This window comes from Tyto alba, unplaced genomic scaffold (assembly GCF_018691265.1).
Source record: "Tyto alba isolate M040663 unplaced genomic scaffold, T.alba_DEE_v4.0 Super-Scaffold_1000006, whole genome shotgun sequence".
Lineage (NCBI taxonomy): Eukaryota > Metazoa > Chordata > Aves > Strigiformes > Tytonidae > Tyto > Tyto alba.
Window position 1 is genome coordinate 1445149 of NW_024881272.1, and position 14602 is coordinate 1459750.

Genomic DNA, 14602 nt, shown 5'->3' on the forward strand with positions numbered 1-14602 from the left:
TAGAATGGATCTGGGAAAGGACTGCCAAATATAGGTGCCCACTGTAGAAAGAGTTGTTCTCTGGAGAACTTTTTGACTGGGAAATGCTTGGGAGTTTTCAGCAAAGGCTTTTTGACGGATTTAAGGTTAGTGTTACATTTATGGAGAGAGTAGGATAAAGCCCAAAACTCAAGTTAGTCTTAGTCCAGATGTATACTCATAGAGATTGCATACGCTTCAGGAAGAATCATCCCTGCAGAATTTCTTTCTTTGGTCAATGACTTGGGTTCCTTAGCAATGGCTAATCTGAGCAGTAAAGTTAAGTGAGAACAGGAAAAAATCTCAAGATTCAGTCAGAGGTGGTGTTCAGGGAGGTTGCCAAAGAAAGGTAAAACTGAATTCTCCTGAGAACTTTTTTATCTGGGCAATGGCTAAGGGATCTTGTCTATAGTGTGGCAAAGGGTAAGGGCTAGTTTTAGAGTTTAGGTAAGGGTTAGTTTTGAAAGCAAGAAAAATCTAGAGCTCAAGTCACATCAGGACTGTTACAGGGCCGCCAGAGGCAGATGTAAGCCACAGTAACAAAACCTCCCCTGAGAAATCTTTCATGTAGGCTGTGGCTGGGTTATCTGGTAAAAGCTCAAGCAAGCAGTGGTGTGAGGGTTAGGGATATGTTTATGGATCAGCTTGAGGGGAAAAAAAAACCTTGAGCTTCAGTTCAAGCAGGATTGGAAGAGGATGACAAGGGTACAGTCAAACTGCAAAAAGAATATTCCTTTGTGGAGTTATTCATCTGGGAAATTATCTGGTGCCTTGTCTAAAGCTCAGCTGAGTGTTCAGGCAGGGTTGAAAGAAAGCAAAAACCTTGAACTCCAGTAGCAGTGTCTCTGCTGAAGTGAAGCTGGCAAGATTCCTTCAATTTCTTCTTCCAAAGTAGATAATAACAAAATTGTGTATGCCAAGCTAATTTTTACCAAATTAATGGATTCCCTTTCTCTCATTCAAATTACTAGTCCAAGATGATCTAAGGCATTAAGACTCTTTTCTGAAATAAGCTGTGTCCCCTTGACATATTTAATGATATAAGCTATATAAAATCTGAGGCACAAGGAAGAATCAATGCTCCTGACTGTTCGAATAAGTGCATTTTTTCATCAAGGATCCAGTGCAGAGTATAGGATAGAAGAATAATGTAGCTGTGAGAGAGACAGTAGCAGTTCTGCACTCCACTCTGTATTCTTCCAGAATTCCATCTGCTGCGCACCATGGGCATTTTCAATATTTGGAAGAAATAAATTCAATTAATCATCTTTTAATGAACATATAGAAAGCTTAAGCAGGACTTCAAGATATGAAGTATACATAGTATATACAAAAAATAGGCATCTAAGTGCCTCTCAGCATCTTCCATGAAGTTGCCTCTATCTTTTATAATCAATGAGTATAGCTACCCTGGTGCCACCCTGACTGTGAAATTAGGGACAACTCATTCACTCTGTAAAGAAAGAAGCTTGACAGTAAATGCAGTTTTGATGGTTGAATTAGTCATTGTCTATATTTTGCAATAGTTTCTTTCCTAACAAGAACACTTTCTCCCTTTCCAATAAATTATGCATTTGAGAGATACCTCTACTAATAGCTGCATCCTTTGCATACGTGAAAAAATATCACAATTATTTGGTAACTAAAGGTAATTTGCTTTGTAATTTATTTACTTTCCCTTGTAATGCATAATGTATAGTAGTCCCTACAATGAATCAAATCCATAAATTTATCTTACCACACAAATATTTACATAAGAATTAGTCTTATTCTTAATGTATAAAGAATAAGGGAGGTAGAAATACAGAGGAATTACCTGACTTCCTTCAGGACATGGAACTAGTAAAAGGAGTTGTGGGAAACTAACTGATGAATCCAAACTCAGGTTGCTTCATTAGGTAACATTGCTATTTTCCATGAAGATAATTACTTATTTTTTTTTCCTCTAAGAAAGATCCTTTACAAGAGTTCAGTGTTGAGTTATAGAACAGTGTTCCAACTTTTTCCATTATAACATCACTGGCATACTCAAAAATGAGATTCTCAAGAGAAAGTAGACTGCATGATATCAGGTCATGATGACTCAGAGTAACAACTGATGTTTCTTTGTTGCATTAACTGTTCATTGTTATTATTTTAATTAACATTGACTTAAAATAAAAATTCATATTCTGATATCATTTTAAATCCAGCAAATAAAAGTTTCTGTTTCATTCTGTTAAAAATGTTTACATAAATGATTTAGCTCCAAAATACATTTCACAATAACAAAAACAAACAAGTAAAAAAATGAATTAGTATAACAAAAGGTATCCATATTTGTAATGGAAAATAAAAGATTTTCTCAGCTCTTTATGATGTTTGCTCTGTCAATCTTATGCTACATTGTTACTACTTAGTGTACACCTTCATTGATTTAAATACTTATAGTCACTTTGGAAAACCAAAACCTCTCCCCTAGCATTTTGTTCACATGTTGCTTGTTCACCTGTGAATAGAACTCCTAATATGTTTCTTATAAAGTTAATAATGACTTATTAACCATTATTCAAATATAGTGAAATTACGGGAGTCAGTGTTTTATAAGCAGGGGTCTCAAGGCCATTTTAATTTTAATTTGCAGCCTGAAGGGTTATGATACTGTTATGATGTTTATTATGTCACTGACGTACGCGAACTAGCAAGCAATTACAAAACAGTGTCTAGAGCTGAGGATTTCCTTTCACTATGTGTAATTATTGCAAAAGATCCTACTAATGCAAGTAAAAACAACACTATAGTTTGGTCTCTAATATTTGCTGAAGACCATACATGTGTGGGTTATGTAAATCAGTTAAGCAATAACTGATATGTCAGTGAAGGGCCATAGTGAAAACCCACTTTAATTCTGTTTTTCTCCTACAGTTTCACTGATTTGGGCAGATGCATTCCTTTCTGTCCACATACCTCAGCAACAGAAGGGAATGCCTGTGATATAGTTCATCCCTTTACATAGAAACCACTAGCTGGTCAAATAGGAGGACCTCAGATCTTTAGAATAATATCTAGAATCTGCAAATTTTGCCCATATTAAATCAGACTGTAGTGTCCTGTAGTCCTATATAAATTTATAACAGCAAGCTCGATTATGTAGCTAAATATCAGCTTCTGTGTGAAGATATGCCAGCTCTAGATGGGGCTATACTGCTATTCCTACCTACAAGTCTGACCTAAGTCTGACCTCTGATCTAGGCCTTTCTTATTGTGGTTTATCTGACTTCATTAGAGTCAAAACCTGGAGATCAGTGAGTCTAAAAAGCTCTTGTAGATGAATGGCAATAAGCACCTTGAAGCAGGTTATGGGACATACGATGGCTAATAAAATGACTTAATAGTCTATTAGTTTACCTTAAATTCAGTATTGATGCTGCTGATTATTTGTTTGTTACTGATTTTCAGGTGAGTTTACCTTTTCCATAACTAAGAGTTTAGAATGTAGTGTGCAAGTGTCCCTTGTAGGGGACTATACTGCTAGCCTAAACACTGACTGAAGAACATTTAAAATAAACTCTGATATATTTGTGCTATACAGCAATAACAGTGTTCTGAATGTGCCCTAAGTCAAACAGACTGCTCTAAAGATGTCAGATCAGGGAGTACAGTTTGGGAGATATGCTATAGGGAAAAAAGCATTTTAATAACATTCAGCATTTGCTCCTTACCTGGAGTTCCTAGCATCTCATTTTTTTTTCCCATCTAATAAAGATAGAAGAAGTTTCTAAGGGTTCATCCTGGAAACTCTTGTGTATGCATTTTAATTTTATGGCAATGACTTTTTTTAAAAAAATGAAGAAAAACAAAAGAAAATTTAACATTTAAGAAGATGTTTTAAAGTGGTCTGTAAAACAACATCCATTTAAGATATTTTTCCATTCTTCAGAGAACTGTGCTCTGCCTGATAATTTATTCAAGCAATTGCTATCATGTACTTTCATAATTTAAATTTATGTTATTTAGTTTATTGCAATGGAAGGTTTTTATTTTGCTTCAGAAACTTGTTCTTGTACATCCAAAACCTAAATGGGGGGGTGTGGGGTGGGGGAATAAGAGACTTTTTGTTACACTTGAGGATGCAGAATCGATCTGTTTCCTCCTATTAAAAAAATAAATAAATAAATAAATCAAACAACTCATACGAAGCCCAACCACACTATTTTGAAGCATTTTTTTTCTCCCTTTTTAAAAAGCAAGTGCAGTACTGGGTTAATGCTGCTCAGTGCTTTTCTAATGAAGCATCAGAAGCTGACCTCTGTCTTCCAAGTAAATAGAGCAGGTGATTGACTAGGGCAGCAAAGTGTTTACCGCATTTTATTTGTATGAATGTGTGAGGGATCTTGCACATTTTCTAGTCTGCCTGTGGAAATGCCTACTTCTGACAATAGTGAAATACATTTCTTTTCTAATTTAACAACATGTTGCAGCAGAACCATCATTTGAAAATTTGTAGTAAGTTTGGTTCTAAGCTTGAATAATGTGTAGTCTTAGGAACAACTATTACTCAGCACAATATTAGATATTTATGTGAGAGGTTCAAATGACAATGTTCTGATAAAGCTATGCTGCACAAAATGAAATTAACTGCTGCTACAAACAGGCTGACCAATTGTTAAAGCAACCCAGTTGTGTAGCAGAAGAGTTAGACTCATCTAGTAGATGCCATATGGAAACAAGATTTCTTTTTTTCTTATAACAGTAGCTATATGCTACTATTTAGTAAGCTAGCTCCCATTAAAAAAAAACTCCTTTCTAATATTATGTGCCTCAGATTTCTCAAATAAAAATAAAGTATATAAATATGTAAGAAATAATATTTTTCTGTTTAAAATATTAATTTACCTTATGGAGTGAATATTCACATATGTATGTGGATAAATAAATAAAAATATATAGATCTATATATCACACATATACATTTAGATACCAATACAGTGAGGTCCTAGAGGACATGCTTTACTCCATTTCCTTCACTTTACATCAAAATTATCCACCTGCAAAATTACTTCTAGAGTGAAGATGTTGATGCACCATGAAATTAATTTTCTATTCTACAGAAGGCCATTTGTAATTTTTTTTTTTTATTTATAAAGTACTAATCTTCTCCCAGATCTGTTATACCACAAAGAATCTCAGGGCCCGTTAGAGAAGATAACTCAGCAACAGCCAGAAATAATCAATAGAATATTCAAGTGTTCCTCTTTTTGTTTGCCAGGCAGTATTATTATGGAAATTATGGTAAAGTTGATAGTTTCAGAAAACATCAGCCAGGATGAGTAGATCTATGTTATAATCATAGTAAATTGACACATCAAAAAGGCTTCTGAGTGGTGTTAGAGGTTGCTGAGTCCAGCAGTTAACTCACAGATACAAAGCCACCGGGGCTGCCTGTCCCCAGTTCAGCTGAGTGCATGATCCCAGTAGGCTCACACATACATACACAGTATATATGCATACATGACCAGACACACAGATCCAGTCTGGCAGAAAATGGTGACTTTATTAGCATCCACCTGAACACACAGCACACAGATGAACATGAACAGCACAGATGACCCCATCCAGTTTTTATTCTTGAGCTGATCCGAATTTTAATCTGCTAGTGAAAATATTACATGTGTGTATGAGTGTACACACAGCTTGTCTGAGTTCCCCTCTTCTGGCTGGATCATGGTGTCACTCTAGCTGCTGGTACTCGAACTTCTGCTTGTTGAGCGTGAGGTCTGCAGCCTGCACCCACACACACTCACCCACTCCCACTCAGAGAGCACACCCACACCGGTGCCAGAGATTGAATTTAGTGAGAATATGAGAAGATAGGGTAGACTGCAGTGACTAAGGTGCAGGACTTTGTAGGACAAGCATACTGACCTGCAACCTGCTCACACCTAGCTGGACACCTGTAACACCTTATCCCTCCCTTTCCCCACCTTTAGTCCTTCTCCTCAATATCCCATATTAAGTCCCACACATCTCCACAACCCCATTGTGAGTTTTCAGCACTCCCCAAGTGTTCTTCCCTTGTATCTCGTAAATCCCATACCCTGTAGGTCACACCTCTCTTCAGATTTCAGGTGCTCAGGTAGACAGTTTATCTCCTGTCTCAATGAGAGGAATCCTTCTCCTCAGATGGGCCAATCCAGCTCTGCTCAGGAGGCAGATCAACCAGGGAGCCCCCAAGAGCCCTTGTTCCTCTAATCCTTGTGGGTTTTGTTTGTAAGGGATATCAGTCCTCAAAGGCAGACCCTACCTAGAGGCCCTTAAGTATTGCCTGAGCAATACTGATCTTTGTCTTTTATCTTGAGAAGCTTTCAAAGCAATTTCTGCCATCTTCAGTTAGCAAAAAGCAGTTGTTACCTTCAAACAGCATGTAAAATAGCTTGAAATGTCTCTCAGTTGTGGACAGAATTAAAGTCCAGGTCAGAGGAGGATTTAGAGAAAATTCCAGCAGTCCAAATGGGAGAATAAAATGGTGTTCTGTCACTGAGATAACACTGAAGATGAAACACTGGCAATGAAGTTAAATGTGCATTATACACTGTGAAGCTAGTCCTTGTCACCTATTAAAAAAAAATATATAGAATCTTTTAAATCTATAGAAATTAAGGGAGAAAAATAGTGTGTCTAGAATGTGAAAAAAAATAGTGTTTTCTTTCAAAGCCTATAATGATGAAAAAGTACAACAACCCCCATCACAAAAATAACTTGAAAAAATTAATGTATGGCATACAATTATTTTCTTTATTTAATAGTCAGGTTTCTAACATACTAATTTAATTTTCATGTGTAACAGAAATAGTTAACTTAGACAACAGCATTTATAAAAACCCAAAGAACTATTTTTGTTGCAATTTAGAACTCTATTAGCTTTCCATGATAAATTAGCACAGGAGATTATTTTTTAAATGGATCTCTAATTAGACTTCATTAATAGCAATGTTATCTCTTGCAAATTCCTTTCCTTCATTAAGGAGATGTTTCTTGCTTTTCATATAAAATATTCAAATTAATTATTTTAAAATGAATACAACTTTAAAATAATATAGCCTGAAGATGGATGGTACTTTCAAAGACAGAATAAGAATTGGAATTGCACTTTCATCGTCAAATGACCCGACTGATTGTTTTGTCTTTAACAATAGCCTCTTTATCTCCTTTAGTATCAAGTAAACAACGTTAAATTAACTAAGATAAATTTCTGGGTATGCCTCAGTTCTGTGGGGTCTAATAAGGACAGAGGCTATGGTGTGGCCTTTATGGTAAAGGTTTGGCAGGGTCTTTCTTATTGAAACCTCTAGTTATCCATTGCAAGACCCTTACATTTTTGTCTACTTTGGAGAAAGGATTCAAAATTTAGCAGTAATTCTGAGGATGCACAGAAAGTCAGGCATATGTGCCCAGACAGCCACTGATTCTTTGAGTCTTGTTTCCTTTATGAAAGCAAGCTAAAAATCAAATTAACTTAATTTGTAACAAATTTTGTAACAAACTCTGTGACAATGCTACTAGCTCATCCAAGGCAACAAGATTCCACCTTTGTTGCCAGATGGATGGTTTTCCTTCTGCTCTGTGAAGCATAGCAAAAATCTGTGTAGGTCTACAATATCTCCCCCATTTTGCTCATTAAGTGATGACACTGAAGATCAATGAGCAATTGCATGTTCTTGAAGAAATCAAAGAGCTGCAAAACAATTATTTTTAATAGAAGAGATGGTGTGGTAGGGGGAGGAGTAGAAAAAGATGTATAAATATTCTTTTTTTGCTGGTAGTAATTCCCATGGAGATTTGAGTAAAACCAAATATATGCTTCCCTCAAAAAGGCATATTTCTTCAATTTCTTTTTCAGTGTGCAAAATGTAACAAGATTTTGTATAATCTATCAAAATAAGCTGTGCAAAATGCTACCAATATGTGAAGGAATAAAGGTAGAAAGACAAAAGGATTCAATGCTAGATTACACAAAACACATGAATGCAAAACTTCTGAATATTCCATAGATTGCTAACCCTCTGAATATTCTTGTTTGTACAGAAGTATGCTTCTTGTCTTCTGACATAAAAAAAAAGTGCCATTCAACTGTTAATTTTGGCAGAGATTATTTTTTCAAGAAGATGTTATAGATGAAGGACTAAAAATCTCTTTTGATTTTAGCTTCATCCATTCTTAGGTTGTTCATGTTCTTTTATTTTTTTTTCCTATTGAATATGTTTTCTGACTAATTATTTATTTTGATAAGCTAAAGTAAATTCCATTTTCCACTTGTGTTTCTATGGTCCCTTTATTATGTTGTTTTATCCAATACTGAACCTAAATATGCCAGTGCTCAGTACTAGCACTTCAGAAAAAAAAAAAAATACAGTGGGATAACTAAAATCCAGCGATAACTACAATTACAAACATATTTAGTCAGGACTAGCTCATTCATCTGTTAAAAACTTACTTCTTTTTCTCAGTAAACTGATTTTGGAGAATCTGAATTATTTTGTTCTCTGTAGCCCCAGTTCATGCAGACTCTTGGGAAATGGTGATGGCACTATGACAGCAAAGATCAATAGAAGGAAGACTGAAAAGACATGGAAAATGATTAAACTTTAAACAGACCACCACCTAGAGAACAGCTGTCCTTCAGGGCTCCATAGGCCTCAGAAATTCTATTTAGAATATCCAGTTTACCCTATTTCACCCATCAACAGTTTATAATCCTTTCATGCAGATTGTTTTGTCAAATAATTGAACCAATTTATTTGTAGGTAAAGTGGGTGCTTCTTAATTTTTGAAGAGTAGCTATTTTTCAGTGAAATTATTAATTATGACCATTATTTACCTCAAAGGGTTAGTATTTATAGAAGCTTCACATATTATAATAATGTGAACGATTCAAAGTTTTTCAGTTAGAGTTACAGTATATATGGCATTCAGATGTAGTATGTTCTATAGTTTCTTAGGTAAGACAACACTTATTAACTGGTAAAAATCTATAAATTATCTACTATAGAGCTAGACACATTCCTCATTTGCCACATTTCTATAGAATAAGGGAGAGATTTTATTAATATCAGAATTATCATCTAGCAATAACACCATCTGTTTATTTATTTATTTTTTAAATGAGAATGTAGAAAGTTTCTCTTTTTTAGTTACTCAGGGATTTGTACACATTTAATCTTTAAATACAAGATTTATTCGGATGACTTTTTTAAAATAGGTTTGCTATGTTATTTTTACAAAATGGAAGAAATAAACTGAGAGGAAGGCATGGAAGAAAAATGCTCTCTAGAAAGTAAACATTAAGCTACTGGCAACAGAGAGAGGTTTAGACACCAACATTCCTGAACAGATTTTAAAGATAAAGCAAGAAACAGCATTTCACATTTTTGGCTGAACAAGGGGAACAAACTGTACACATCAGCACAAAATTAAGTCTTAAGCCACAGGATAAATAATTTCCTATGTTGGCTCAGGCACTCAGACAGAAAAGGAATTGAATTCTGCTCTCCTGTTGCCTGCCTAAGAACTCCTGATTTTATTAGTTGCTATAATGTAGTCATAAAAATGGCCACATTGGGTCAAAATCAAAGTTACATCTCCTACTGGATCTTGTCTTCCACAGTGACCACAACTGATTCCTGAGGAGGCTACAAGATTAGCTTGAGTACCAAGTGTTGTTCTACTGAGGGCCCCCTCAGCTTCCTGAGCCAAAAGAGGATCATGTAAAGTTATGTGGAAGGAGAGTACTTGCTCCTTCAAGGGCAGCAGGCCAAGGACTTTTTTCAATGCAAAAAGGGATAATAAGAAAAGGAAGAAGCCATAAACAAGAACATGCCAGGGACACAAACATGAGATGAATGATATGGGAGGCAGAACAAAACTTGATCAGTCACACTGATTGATGAGGGCATGCGGGGTGTGAGAATGTTTATTCCAGTGAGGTTATCTGATCAGAAATGTCAGCTGGGAAATGGGGGGGAAAAGGTGAAACAAAAACAAATTGTACAGAGACATAGATCCAACAAAACAGGCATGGAGACAATAACAAAAAACAAACCTCATCAGCCATGCTGATGGGTTATGGAGAAACTACAGGTGTATGGTGTTGGTGTCCTCTGGGGGTGGGAGGGGTGTCTGTTTGCCTCTGGTGGTGGGTTTAGGATACTCAGCTTCGTTACTGGTCAGAATTGCAAACCAGCAAGTGGCAGCTGTGTCCCTCAGCCTGTCACCACACCATGTGTTCTCCATTCCATTGTTTATGAATATGCTGAAAAAAACAGGTACTGGCAGTTATCACCTTGCCTTGTGAAAACTGACCTTCTCTTTTATTCGGTTTTAAATGGATCTTATATTCTTATCCATCTTCTTGATTACTGATACTGTTAGAGTTTAAAAAGATTTAATGAAAGACCTTCTTTGCAGAAAAACCTTGGAAGTCCAGGTAGTCTGTATCAGTTCAGTATCCTTCATCCAGCCCTTTTTTGTTTTATTCATTAAAGTCATCCAACCATTTTGGTTCCACAAACTTATATAGTAATCCCATCTTTTCTGTGACAAGTCAGAAAACAGTTAAAGGGTTTGACTGTCATTACAAGAAAATAATCACAGGTCCATAAAATAATCTTGTCTTTCTGTTTATTCTGAAACTCTGACTTTATCCAGAACTGTTTATTTTTGATAAAATTTTATTGAAAGGGTTTGGTTATTTCCTCTCCCTTCATCTCCTTTAAATTAAAGTGATATTACTTCAGAAAACATTATAATTCCACTTAATAGGACCACCTTATCTCTGTATAGATCTCTTCTCGAAGCTGTTCAAGATAAGAATATTTTATCAGGTGGTTGTGCTTCCCTAAGCTACTTTTGAATGTGGGGAGGCAATTAGTTATTTAAAACCTAGATTAGTCTCAGATTTTTTTTTTTTTTTTTTCTCTATTGAACAGCTATGCAGTGGTTTCTGACATGGTTCCCAGAGTTCCAACGGCATACCATAAAAGATCAGTACACTCCATTGCAGAGAAATTCTTCCTTTGGTACCTCTGCTGGCTTTTTAAAATTTAGTAGAATTTCTCAAATAAAATTATATATGAACATATCTGTGAAAGCATATATAGTGGTATACAGCTGAGTGATCAAAGATGCAAATATAGAAAAAGAAGAAGAAATACATAATGGTACTTGAAAATTGTTCTTACCTCGTGCACTTATAGACTCATGAAGGGATTCTTGCACACTTTAGAGGAATAAAATTTTGTTATACAATGAAACAACTATTACATGTGAAAGATGACAGGTACTTTGTCACTTAAATTTATTATTTTTTTTCAATTACACTGAAAAACAATTGAGTACCATCACAAAACACTTATGTTACTTAAAAAAGACACTGAGGTTATTCACAAAAAATGCTGGGTTTGAAATTTTCTCTTTTTTAAAAAATTATTTTTTATCACATTTATATTTTGGCACATTTTAGCTAAATGGCCTAGAAATTCTTAAATGACTCCTGTTTAGAAGACCTATCTCTACTAAACTCTTTAAAAATGCTAAATGTCATTGAAGCTGTGTTAGCTATATACAAAACTAGCATCTATTGTTCTAGAGAATATTAGGTTGATTTTTTATTTCATAAGCTTATTCTTTGATAGGCACATAAGGTCTACTAGAAAAATCATGGAATGTAGAGCAAAACACACTTTTTTCTCACATAGAATAATGCAAGATAAATGTACATTATATTGTCTAGGACATTATAACATCAGAAGAGAATGAATGTTTCTGGAAGCTTAAGGTAGAGTTTTGAAATTTTCTACTCTAGACCATTTAATTTGACTTAGAGTATCATTCATACTGAACTGTTAATATATTATATTAATTGTCAAAATTCAGAGTGTAAAAATTAGTACCTTGGCAAATAACTCCTATTTTAACACATGGTTAACAAAAAGGGGACAGAAAGACCCTAAAAAATTAATTTCTATCTCACTGTAGAGATAGTCTTCAACAAAAGGATGCCAGTTGTCAAGATTCAAAACCACTGAAGTCTAGACTGTCACTTCCAAAGGTGCTCCAGAGGACAGGACTTAAATCTCAAGTGAATCTGACATCCAAAGGAACATAAAAATATATGCACAGTATATGCAGCAAACTCTCACTGCACTACGATGTAGTTCCTGTTACAGAGCTGTCCTTTGCAAACAGCACTCTACTGTCACAGGAAACTGAACTGAATACCCTGAGAAAATCTGGCAAGTTTTTCTGCTATGGAAGATAGGGTTGATTCATTCTTCAGTTGCTAGCAGACACACAAAATGTGTTAGTTAAAGCCTTACACATTAAAGACACAGAGTCATTCCTGCAGAACATGTTAATAAGGAAGGTGTTTCCTGACAATACCTGACTTTACAGTAGACTGATGATGGCTTATTAAAAAGACATAAAACATCTTCACAAATAGCGTGAATTCATTTTTGAGAGAGGAGCAGAAGTATTTTCACTCTAAGCCAGGAAAGCACAACTACAGTAAAGTTATCATTAATGATGTTTTGCTCAACTTTTTTGCCTTTCTTGTGGTCAGATCACAGCCAGTGTCTGTGCGTGAGCAACCACAAGGACCTTTCCCTTTCTTTCATGTAGGAGCCATCCAAGGTTGAACACAGTCACTGTTCTGCCCAGGTCCTCCTCTGCATTGTCTTGAAAATCTGCATAAGCTTGCAAAGATATAGGCTTTCTCCCTCTTGGGAACTTCTAAATCAACTGTGCCTTCACAGTATACACTTCCTCTCACTACTTCTGCAAGGGGAGGATGGTGGTCCATGATGAGGGTGCAAGAGAAAATTGACACAGATTGAAACCCCTTTTTCTCTGTGGGGACAGTCAAGCACTTTGGCATGTTGCCCGGAGAGGTCATGCCATCTCCATCCTTGGAGGTTTTCAAGACCTGAGCAACTTGGTCTGACCCTAGAGCTGATCTGCTTGGGACAGGAGGTTAGACTACAGAGCTCCTGAGGTCTCTTTCAATCTGAAATATTCTATGATCCTATGATCTGATAGCTATGTTTTTTCAAAATAATTTTTATATTTATCACATTGCAATATAGGATTGCTTTGAGGTTTTTTTAAATGTAATTGGTGTACTGTATTTCAAACTGTTAAGAATATAAGGATTTCTGATTATAGATTCTTCTTAAAAACACTGTGTATATTCTGTAAAATTGCAAGAGCTTGTACAAAGTTTCTCCATGTTCAAATCTATTAATATAATTCTCATTTCAAAATTCAATTAACAGCCTCATATTTGGAGAGACGAATTTCATAGATTAACTTTTCCCGGTTTACAATTCAGGATGTTAGATAAAAACATTCAGTAAACCTCTCACTGTCTTTCTCTCAATATATTTCCATTTAATTTTCAGATTTAATAAGAATTCTGTCTGTTTCCTGACACACTTCATACTGCTGAAAAGAGATCCACCCAGTTCTATATTCTGACCAATAAAATTCTGTGTAAATATTACTTTTATCAGAGGGAAGGCCAAAAGACTTAGTTCACTAAACCATGTAATCTAAAGCAATCTTATTCATCTGGAAGAGAGAACTTTGCAAGTCTGATCTGTGGACTGGCTTTCATACATTTAACCCTGATATTCATAATCCTGCAGCTCACTGCAGTATTACCATAATGCTCTTAGCACAGATGAGATTCTGCCACCTTTACCAACATAATCAATGCAACTGTGCCTGGAGGATATCATAGTTCCAAATGAGCTGGCAGAATCCAGCCCCAGGAAAATTAGATGTTAGACAATGAATTCATGAAGACATTAGAAAAACAGAGGGTGTCTTACAATATGCCTTGAGTGAGCAATCTTTTTCTGAGCAGCTTCAAAGTAACTGTAAAAATAATATCTATCAGATCTTCTCCATCCCCCTCAGGAGCACAGAGAGTTTCCACAATAAAGATAATGCAGTCTCCAGCTACATTATCCATCTACTTGCTGAAGCAGCATTTGTCCAAACAGAGCCACTACTCATAGCTGTGCTCTTCTCGCCTCCATCTTTAGGCTAAACATTCCTTCCCTCCTGTAAATCAGTTCCCTCCATAGATTTTCCTGCCACTGAAGCACACTTGGTTTCCCTTCAACCCAGAAGGTGATGTTACATGGTGGGGCTCTGTGCCTACTGTGATACTCAGGTACTGTTGTTCTGGAAGAAGCCAATAACATCTACTAGAAAAAATGTTGTTTAATCAGCATGGCTGCTTTGAAGTGAGGTAGTTTAATGAACAGATGTAATCTGTCATACAGTTGCACTCATATGTTAAGCACTTTGCTTATCTATTTAGCACTACTACAAGTTGGTGAACTGCTCATACGGTGGATGCACTAAGGTAATACCACTGTGGGGCTTTGAAAAGTTGTAGAAGGCAGGCATGATTACTTTACCTTGGGAGGTTTGTGTTCAAGTTTGATTCACTTTCTCTTGTGAGGATTCTATCCCTTTGTAGGCAGCACTCTCATTGACTTCAGGATTAGTCCAAGTGGAATGGTTTAAAATTATTTCT